Below are 12,107 nucleotides of genomic sequence, written 5' to 3'. Positions count from 1 at the left end.
AACCCCACAGGCCGACTTGCACGATGGGCATTAGAACTATTAGAATACGACTTTGACATTACACACCGAAAAGGTACAATGCACGACGTACCAGACGCACTTCCAAGACGACACGAAGACGAAGAACACATAGACACAATAGAAGACACGACAGACAAGTGGTACACATACAAGAAAACACAAGTACAAACACGCCCAGAGAAAAACGAGTCGTGGCGAATCAGAAACAATCAACTATACTTCCACCGCCCCAACCCCCTACACTCAAACCTCCTACCAGGCACAAACCCATGGAAACTAGTCACACCCAAAGACAAAATAACACACATACTACACGAAAACCACGACGTAACACAAGCAGGACACTTAGGGATCGAAAAAACATACCAACGAGTAGCAAAAAATCATTATTGGCCAGGGATGTACAGAGACACAGTAAACTACATAAAAAAATGTGACACATGCCAAAGAACAAAAACAATACAAGCGCGACCGGCAGGACTAATGGGCATGAGAATTATCGAAGAACCGTGGACAGTAGTAGCCTCCGACATCATGGGCCCACTCCCACGATCAAAAAAAGGAAACCAATACATCATAGTGTTCGAAGACCTATACACTAAATGGGTAGAAATCATACCGACACGCAAAGCAAACGCCAAAACAGTAGAACAGACATTCCACTCACACGTAATATCACGATGGGGTACACCACGCATACTACTGACAGACAACGGCACACCATACATAAACAAACTCATACGCGAACTGACACAAAAATTCAACATAAGACACGCAACAATCCCCCCATACCACGCACAAGCCAACCCCGTAGGGCGAGTCAACAGAACCGCTAAAACAATGATCCAAGCCTACGTAAACAACGACCACACAGAATGGGACATACACTTACAAGACTTACAATTTGCAATCAATACATGTACACACACATCAACTAAACACACACCAGCCTTTTTAAACCTAGGAAGGGAATTAAATCCCACACAATGTCTAAGAAATCAGTTAGAGAACCACGACGAAGTAGAATTACAAGACACAGACAGATGGACAGACCACTTGAGACGACTACAAATACTTAGAGACGAAGTACAGAGGCACTTGATAGAAGCAAACGAAAAACAAGCACACTACTACAACCTACGAAGACGAGACATCCAATTCAAGGAAGGAGACAGAGTACTAAAAAAGAACCACACACTCTCATCCGGACCAGAACGAACGACAGCTAAGTTAAATAAAAAATTCATAGGCCCATACATAATCACTAGAAAAGTCTCACCCACAATATACGAATTAACAACAGAGAGCGGTAGAAATATAGGAAAATGTCATATAGAAGACCTAAAATTATATACATAATCAAATAACACACCCCAAAAATAAACTAACATGTGTATTCACTCCACAGAAACACAACATGGAAAATCAACAAACAAAAATACCGGCCCTGATGACGCTGCGACTGACGAGACCGACGACAACGACGACACAAACAGAAAAAACACCACTATTACAAACACCAGGACAGGCCCCACACCCACACAAATACGGACGCGACGGCACACACCAGACGGAGACCCGACGAACCCTACTACCGACACCCCCCACATACAGAAAGGTAATACAGACCACCACGACGACAACACACTTAACAACCACTGCACCCACAGCCACACAGAGACACTCACAAACACACACAACGATGACCACACACACAAGTACACCCTCCGGACCAAGGCAATGCCCGAAATGCAACGGGCTGGTCCGGGGCACCAAATACACAGAACACATACAAACATGCACACACACTAACACAGACACACCACACCCACCACAAATTATCACACACCCACAAACAGTTACCCACACCACACGAACCACGGCCACACACACGACTACACACCCACCCACCAAGAAACAAACACCCCATACAACCACACGCCCCACACCCACACCAACACCACGGTACACACCACCCCCAGCATCACCCCCTCAATGGGCACACACCAGATTCGCGAGACCACAAACAACAGAAGACAGAATCTTACAGACATTCGCCAACATGGACAGACACACAGAATCGACACAGACAAAACAAACATGCAAACAACACACAGGACCACACCCCGAGATAATAGCCATAATTGCAAGTTTAGAACCAGCAAGCACCCTATACGACGAATTACGAGCACAAAAAGAAAGATACATGACCAGACGGGCACACGAACGCACAAACACTGACGAAACAGAAGCCAGCACCTCAACACACCAACCACACACCACACATCAAACAGCACCACACAAAACACAACCCCCCAACACACCAGACACCGACAGCGACACAGATTCCACCACCTCCACCGCAGAGACAGTGATACACATCGAAACCACACACACAGGCACGCTACAAACACAAACGACGGACAACGACACAGACAGTAACACCGACACCACCTCACTCACGGACACAGTCAAACATACACAAACACCCCAACCAGCCACACACACCACACGGGACTCAAAACGATACAAAAAACGAAAATCAATACGGAAACAGAAAAAAGAACAAAACAGGAAACACTAGACAAACTGACAACACCAAACCGACAGACGAACAACGACAGACGGAGGCCAAAGAAACAGAACACAACCCAAAAGGGGAGAAGAAACCACGAGCCACGAGGTACAAAGAACAACGCAAAAACTCACCAAGACCCACACCGACGAGAGCCACCGTACCAAAACCAAAAATTCAAGTACAAAATAATATAAGAATAGAATAAGTAGATATAAGACGACCCACAACCCACACCAAACACACACCCCGCAGATACAACCCAACCTCCATCCCTTAACCCCGACAGATCGGAGCAGACAACACAGAAACAACAAAAATAACAAAAGGAAAATACACAGACGAAAGGACCACAAAATCCGTCACCGAAACCGGCTCACCCTATAGGCCTCGCCCCGCGTGGGGAGGGGGGAGTTGTGACGTTGCACCTAGAGTGCAAGTCACAACAAACCCCAAACCCGCGGGGAAGAGCCGAACGGGTGAGCCCTGTCCCGTCGGGAAAGACCCGAACATCACCGAAGCCCCCCCGACGCTCGGCAGAGCCGAGCGCCAGATTCAGTACGATCACGGCCGTGACAGAATCGAGACCAAAAACAGCCTAGGCTACGAGCGAAAGAGAGAGAGAAAGAAAGAACGAGAGAAACCACCACACTCACACCGACACACCCCGCTACACACACGCCGACGACTCCAGGAACCAACGAGACCCAACCACACTCCACCACACCTCGAGACACCCACACACCCACGCCGACGACACCAGGTTAGCCTGCATTCTACAGCCGATCTGCTCCTCCCCTCGCAATACCGACCCTTTCTACCTCACACTCCACGTCACGCTACACCACCCCATCCCCTCGCAGTACCAACCCTCCCGACTTCACATTCCCCGGCACCTCACCCACTCTCCCCCCCCCCCCGCGCGCGTACCTGTAAGTTAGTATTAAGAAACGCTAAGGGCTGAGGCGTGATCAGCCCCCGTTCGAGTCTACAACCCTTTGTATTTTTCTTAGTTTAAGTCGGCCCCTTTTGCTCAAATATACACATCAAGTTTTACCAATTATATCCGCCCCGTCTCTAATTGTCTCCCCCCCCATATTATTCGTGCGGACTCAAAACCCGTCACAACAGCGATATTAGACATTTAGATATTCTAGAAGAGAAAGATGACAAAATAGAGCAATAGTCACTAACAATGAGTAAGTAACAGTTAACCAGTCGCGAAGTTACTTGCAATAAGGAATAGAAAGGGACAAGATAAGAGATAATAGAGAATAAGGTACGAGCCCAGGTGGCTCACGCAGACCAACTGCAAGATAGAGGTAAAGAGAGAGATAAAGATAAAGATACGATATATTGCAAGTAATTTCGTGGCTTCAGAAAATAGAAAAGGAACCTCACTTACGTAAAAGAAGATAGAGAAGGCACCGAAGATGCGGTAACAAAAGCGAGAACTGAATTTACGATACGAGAGATACAAGAGATAATAATAGCGGTACGATATAGCGATAGCACGTCTTCTTAGAGCGAAAACTGAACGTAGAGTGTCGAGACGAGTGATGATCCTGATTTTCGTCGCGCTGCTGTCACGTGATTTTTCCTCAAATTTGCGGTATTCTAATTGGTCAGCAGGTCGCGTAGGTCCGGTCTACGGATAGGCGGCGATAATCCCTCGCCGCTTGTTTTTCTTCTTCCTCGACGACAGGTATCGAGGTATCGGGACGTCGGAAGGTGGTCGGAGATGTTTTCCCTCAGCTGTGCGGTATCGTTGGTGAGAGGGGAGGTCGTACCACTCGTGTGCTGCGATATTGAGGTGTGCGACAATATTACGTCACCGATCTCTTGGACTTGCGACCGACTGTACTTCACTTCTTGTTTACTGGTACTCCCCGTTATAGCTATTTTGTCGGCGGTGCATCCCGGCCCTCGCTCATTGAAGCCCTCATGCCGGAACGATCTGGTGGTGATGGGCCTCGACCCGGATCCCCACACTATAACCACCAGATCCACGTGGTCAGCATAGTCTAGCCTATTCCACGCCACAGTCCTTCGATAGGACGGTTCGTGAAGAGAAAACCGTCCTCTATTTGGTAGACAACGACTTAGTAGGTGTCATGGTCGGTTCAGCTCCAGGCTGATAAGTATCGTCGACGGGAGGCTTTGTTGTGTTTTTGACGCACAGCCCTGTACGCCGCCTGACGATGCATCCGAGCAGTAGAAGCATTCATTCGTGGTTCGGCTCCTGGCCGATAAGTCTTAAATAGTCGGAGGTACTGTTTGTGCATCACGCACGACCCTGTTCAACTACGAGATAGGCATCCATCGGGAGTGGTTCCAGCGGTATTCGTTCGTCTGTAGTCGGTGGTGGTCGGTGTTGAGCTGGTACGTGACCCCTGGCAGACAGTGTCCTTGTATCTTGAAGTGGAGGTCTCGTAGGTGGTTCTCGTAGAGCGTTACAGAATTAGAAAATAAAATAAAATTAGCTTAATAAAGAGAAATTAACTTAAAGATAATCGGTCGTTCATTTTTGTAGTATTGGCCTCAGGCGTGCTTTCGTTATTTTTAGCGATATTTGTACCTAGGGGAGTGCGATACTTAAACAATGTGACGGGGTACGAAATACCACGTCACAATATATATATAGAAACATAGTCTTCAATGTGCCTCAGCGACGAACTCTGTTACGTGATTGATAAATCTAAATTACCATTGGCTATATTGAAAGTCAATACTTGACGCGTTGAGTGTAACATAATGTAAGAATCATTTATCACTGGATATTATTATTCGTCTATATGGAGGACTTCAAAATTAAATCAAGGAGGTGATAAGAGAAGGGAGGTAACCGATGCGTCGGAGATCACCGAAAATAAATTTATTACAGCACCTTACCAACTGAGATGGAGCTTTTACCTTACTGTCAAAGGGAAGATACAAAGATCAAATAACATACGTTAATGAAACGAAAGAAACGGCAGTAAATCAAATATACGTTTTACGATAATGGGTCGGTTCGTCTCACACACTGGTTATGAAGCTACGGCCAGCATACGGTCCGCCGATGATGCGCGATGGTGCGGTTGAGGGAGAGAAAAAGGTATGTCCAGATCTTATCGTGGATGCAGAGCAAGCGAATCCGCAAGTCGTAATCTTTCGGCGTGGAGAATCCCAACACGTTTGATGTACTCGATCCTAAAGCTGTAGCCGTTGAGGATATCGTTTTCAGGACCTCATCCAGGTTAAATAGTATTCTTTTTTCGTGGGTGTCTATCCTCGTAACCATGTCACGGTTCTCCATGGCCAGAGGATTGAGGCTGAGTGCCTAATCCGTCTATATGTTTCGAGTCGCTGTCCTTTCATCCGTTCTTACTTCTCTCTCTCTCTCCGCTTGCTATAATACTCCCACAATAACTACAGGGACTACATAAACGAGCGTCGAGCTCATACGATTCATGAAGTTTTCCCTACCGTTCCATCGGGATATAAGATTATTGAAGCAGCTGCCAACATCATCTACCTCCCAATTGCCGTACAGTCGATACAAAATGTGTAGCTATGAATAGTCGTGAAACGTACGTGTATCCGATGCTACCGTCAACGACGCTACATGTGTGGGCGATCAAGACATCGGCACAGCCAGAAAAGTCTAGATATGCCGTAATGGAATTCCAAACTGCGAGGAAAACCAAAGCATTGGAAAATTCGAGTGAATTTGATCACTGTAAGATAAGGGATGTAAAACTCTTTCTCAAGTCACAGTGTTACCCCTCTATAAATTCAATTCTGAATATTTCGAATAATCAATACGCTTTTCTCTACGATATTTATGTCAAGTTCCAAAAATCTTACTGCAACGAGGAGCCCGAACCTCAGCAGTCGGAAAGCGGATTCATGAACCATTCGCCCCTCGTCGTTATTGATTGCTAGAAACAGAAAGAATCGTTGGAAACCGGATCGTTGGATATTCGATTGAAATTTGAAGCAGGCGCGAAATTTTCTGCAAAGACTGCAGCCTGTTGCATGATCTTGCACGATCGTATTGTTGAGTATATTCCGATTAGTAGCATGGTGAAAAAATTTATGTCAGTCAATTTCGAAATAAGACGTTAAGAAAATATGTATATGGCTAGTTGTTGAATTTAGCATTAAATGATCCTTTATCATGTACGTTAGGATGTTAAAAATGCAGGTCGATAGAACAACATCAAAATTGTTTTTAATGTCAACGTTCCAGCCAAATTTTGGACTCTCCTCAGGACAAATTTTTTTTATTGAATGCACATCTACGTGAACACAAAGAAGAATTTTTAAATACATTCGTCATAGAAATTTTAAATAACTTGTGCAATTAATTATGCTACTGAACTTCCAAAATTCGAACCATATGCGTATTTTTCAAGTTAGAAAACACTTATCTCGAAAGTATTCAACAAGATTTATATTTTCATAACTTTAAATAAACAAAAAAAAAAAAAAAGAAGACCTCGCTAGTGAGTCATAACTCTGAATGGTTGGCTAATATAACTCATATACTAATCCCTGAACTAGTAAAACGTGTGTTGATTGGGCCCACGTTACGGTCTACCTTTCATGAAAGATCCGATTCCTGTGGGTATTTTAATTGCTGATTTTGAATCGAATATCACTGTGTCACCTTTAGACTGTAGGAACCAAGCCAAAGTAGATCATCTGAATAAGAATGTGTATTCCAAACATAATCCTTGCATGAAGGGAAAAGTTTGGAAAGAATTCCACTCAGCACATCTTAACCTTCTGTACATAAAAGCAGACAGAGGCAACATGTAAAACAAAATGCTGACACAGTTAATGGATACCAACACCTATAAAGTGGTTGAAGACGATCTTACGTACACCTTACAACAACGGGTTAGCAACTGAAATCAGAATAATCTTATTTAAGGCATCTTACAATGCAATTTACATAGGGACAATAGTGTTCCCATCATAGGATATGGCTTACCAAAAATTCATAAACAAGTTGTACCGGTCAAGGTCTTTGTATCATTTATTAATAGCCTCACATGTAAGTTAGCTAAAGTATTATATTCTTGGTTAAAAATGGTACCAATTACTGCTAAATCACATATCAAGGATAGCTTCGCGTTGGTAGACTCAATCAGAGGTTTTGATATACCTCCAGGGTACATTTTGGTGTCTTTGGATGTGATATCTTTGTTTACGAATGTTCCTTTAGATTTGGCAATGAATTCTTGGCTAGTGTATTAGATTAAATTCAAAGATTGTGAAAAGCCTTATATTGGTCAAACTAGGAGATACCTTGTTGTAAGGTTAAACGAGCATAAAAATAATATCAAAGATCATGAAGGCCCTTATACGACTTTTACAGAATACGCAGTACAGTTTGATTTCTTGTTTGATCATGACAATGTTGAAACCTTGTATGAAGAACCTTGATATTAAAAACCTATTATCTTTGAAATATGTAACATTTTGAGTCATATCAACTCAGTCAACCTGAGACAAGATGTAAAGAAGTTGATTGATACTTCTGTTAAATGAATAAAGGATGCTTGTCCTTAAGATAAGTTACGAACAGTATTCTGTTGATTGATTGTACGACTGTTCTTTTCGTTTTTACGTTGTTGACTCCTTGCTCTTCTTCCTCCTTGTGCTTGATGATCTGACTGTGCTTTCATTTGGTCAATCCTTCACCGTTTTCTGTTTATATGTAAGGTAAGCCCCCCTTTTAATCGTCGCTGTATGTTCTCTTTTACGATATAATCTTTATTCGGTGTAAAAAAAATTGTTCTAGTAAGATGAAGGGAAGACTCCTCTAGTGGTAATGAAACTGTGAATATTTTTCAAAAAAATTCTATCTGATGGTGTATGGTAAACGAGTCTTACGCACATGGTTCGAATGTTGGAAGGTCAGCATCATATCAAACTGCACAGGTTATTTGAAATTTGTATGGCATACGTGTTTGAAAATTATCATTTGTGTTCATGTAGATGTGCATACAATGCAGAAATTTGTCCCGAGGAGGATCCAAAGTGTAACCAAGACGTTGACATTGAACAAAATTTGATTTTGTTTCATCGACTTGCATTTCCAAGATCCTAACGTATGTAAACTATGAGGTCAAGACGAATTCTACAGATCTTTTACTATTATTTTGTATAAGTTAGGAACTAAATGTAATTGCTGATGAATAAAAACATCTATTCAAAGCATATAACCGTTATTTTCAAACATTATGTTTCTCCCACCACTACCACCCAATAAAATAGTAGCCATCTTGTGGTGAAAATTGGAAACAAAGCAAAATCAATCAACATCGATAGAATAACGATTAATCGATGAAGAAGGCCCCATCTGTGAAAACCTATAATAACACTATTGTTGTTGAAATGTCTATCCATCTAACGGAGAAAAAAAAGCCAATTATTTAACTCTTCGTCTGTAACATTGATTGGCAGTACAGTTAATTTCTTGTCCCTCGCAGGTAACACCAACTGTCGGTAAGATTGCAAGGTAACACCCTTTTGCGATGGTCATTGGAAACAAAACAGGCCAGACCAATAAAACAATGACTGATCAACAAAGTGGCCACCACCTGTGATAATATTTCCATCGGCAAAATATCTACCATCCAACGACAAAAAATTCAAGATGTCTACTCATCTGCAATAATAAATTCAAAATGGTTGCTTAACTGACAACACACGATCTCATTATCGAACTCCCTGTCAGTAAAATCGACTGGAAAAACAGGTGGCACCATTTATGGTGATGCTCTTGTCGGTAACACTGAAATCTAATATCCGTTCTGTGCAGACATCATGCACGCGATGCCCCAAGTATAAAAAAATGCGTGAGGATGTAATGACAAACAATTCGAAACGTACGAAAATGATTTTATTAAGTCGGCGATATCTGGCGGGATCCGTTTCACAATTCCAAGAACTTTAATTTGATAAATCTGATGATACATTCTTTGATCTGAAGAGCAAGTCAAAACCAACGCAGGCCTCTCGAAGTCAAGTCGAAAAACCTGTCGGACGATTCCGAGAATAGTTTGTCAGCCTAAATTAGTTCAGGTTCAAAGCAGGTATTTCTCACGGCTCCAGAACCTTCCAGAATTCAACGTCGCGCCGGAATCCGATGGACACAGACCTCTCTACGTCAAATCGAAACTTGTCGGACGATTCCGCGAACTGTTTGTTAGCTTAAACTCATTCAGGGTCGATGCAAGCCTTCCATCATCTTACCTCCCCTCGAAACCTCTCGATTACCTTGGGGATTTTTTCCCATGAGGGTATAAACAACGCGTGAGTCTAGGAAATTCTATCGAATGAGAATAAAACTATGGTAACATAGAAAGTACATCTAGGGAATTTTATTTGATGAGAGTAAAACTATAGTAACGTGGAGAAGGGGGGATAATCCCCAAGAATCGAACATTCTAGAAAAAGGTTTATGTCTGGGCCAAGTACGTGTGCGAATTCTACATGCGCGGATCTGAAATTTCCCACCGTTGCGCATACGTAGAAGGTCAATTTGCGGATTTAAACATTTTTTGGTGACCCAAAACACGCTTAGCATATCTACTATCATATCTAAGATGATTAAAAAACAATTATAATTATGTTACGTTCTGGGAGAAAGTCTGCGAGATATCTTCACAAATCAGATTCACAAATCTTGTGATGTCCATACGTGTGAACTTTGTTGTTCGGTTCGGTCACGTTTTTTGTTCAGCTCTTCACGATATGTGAATTCGATTACTTTATGTCGTACCAACTATCACTATGCGTGATTGGAATAATTCTCTGTACACAGACACTTTTATTCGAAATACACATTTATAAACGTATAGAAAGTTCTTTTCGATCAATTGTCAATGTTAGCTTTTAGCAATGTCTCATTAACTCGTAAGGTTGTTTAATTACAGTTGCAAGAACAATACTTGAGTTTAAAGTTCTGAATCGAAGAGTTTGTTTCATTTCAGTTCACTTGGCCTGTACCTGAATTTGGTATTGATTCTGAGTTTAATTTAATTCTGTACTTTTTGATATTAATTTATGTTCTGTTATCGAGAATGGTTCTTCACTGTCGGATGCATAATTATGTTCTTTACTCTTTGATGTTGAATTGCGTTCTGTTTTATGATTGCTGAAATTTTTGAAAAGATGGATAAAGTGTGACGATAAAACCTGACTCTGATAGTGCGCGCCATAACACGATATGAGGTCGGTGGTATAAATTGTGAATTTGACTCATTACCTCATTACCTCATAGCCACCACCATCCCAGTGAAAGGCGGAAGCGAAGACACTCTACGGAAAGATGCCAAACCTACCGATCACCCATTCCTCGTAACATCACGTAATCTTTCTATTTTTTTTAACCTCATTTCCCGCACTTGAAATATTAATTTTACCGTAATAATTCCCCAGTTGATAATAACGTGTCATCGAATGGTAAACCCAAAGTCACGCAGTCGACTTAATTGTAAATTTTACAATCTGTGGCATCGCTGAACCGCCACGTGCACGACATGAAACAACATGGTTGTCTTCAATCCGAATCTTCGAGAGCGATATCAAAAATCATCTGATGCATCGGAAGGCCAACAACTAGTGTATCAAATGGTGAAACTGCCACTATATTTGGAACAAAGGGATGAGATGTTTCTGATTTATTTTCAACTGTTCAACTATTACCGATGTCATAAAAGACGAGCTAATATTTCGATATGTGTTTTTCCCTGATCTACCGAATTTAGTTACCGATTACGTAATTTGTGACAAAAGTAACTTATATTTCGGCGTATTTTAAGGTGTGTGTGATAAATGAATGTAAAAATATATATTTTTAACCTTAATTAATATGAATGGTTGAATTACCGTATTAATCTGGTATTACGTAATGCAACTTGTACCGAATTTTTAAAGGAAATAATTCTTACACCCTCGAGACTTTTTTTTTTGCTCGTGAAACAATATATATATATATATATCTATTTTATTTAGAGGGGCTTACTTTCGGAGTTGGCTAGGATAAGGGCTTGACTTTACAATGATATAAATATAAATTACATTAACGCTGAGCGTAAAATACTTGATTCTCGTTGGGATATTCGCGATTTACCCACGCGACACCCAATCCATGCAGGGTCCACGGCCATGGACTTCCGCCGAACCCTGACTTTATTTTTCCCGCAATAATCGATTGCTCTCGCGACTCTCGTTCCAAACGCTCGCTTATCACTCTCACATCTCACTCGGTCCTCCTCGCCCGTTTCGCGCATATATATATAGCTCCTCCCTCGGTTTCTCGAACCTTCTGGAGACTTCTAGACTATTCTAGCTTTACACATGGCCGCTTCCGCTTCCGGCTCCCTCACGCCGTCTCTCGTACATACGTTTCACAACCTTCGCGCGGCAAATTCGATTTCGATTCAATTTTTCTTCAACATTCGGCCATCCGACAGTTTGCTCGTCCTCGAGCTTCACGCTCATACATTCT

General features: G+C 42.1%; 1 protein-coding gene across 2 annotated transcripts in view; it reads right to left on the bottom strand.

The window, feature by feature from the left end:
• LOC124217873 (post-GPI attachment to proteins factor 6) overlaps positions 1-12,107 on the bottom strand; it is a 531,987-nt gene that overhangs the window by 125,074 nt on the left and 394,806 nt on the right. The window lies entirely within an intron of this gene.

Source organism: Neodiprion pinetum, chromosome 4, assembly GCF_021155775.2.
Source record: "Neodiprion pinetum isolate iyNeoPine1 chromosome 4, iyNeoPine1.2, whole genome shotgun sequence".
In the NCBI taxonomy this organism is placed as follows: Eukaryota; Metazoa; Arthropoda; class Insecta; order Hymenoptera; family Diprionidae; genus Neodiprion; species Neodiprion pinetum.
The sequence above is the reverse complement of the archived record's forward strand: the minus strand, read 5'-3'. Positions and strand labels throughout refer to the sequence as shown.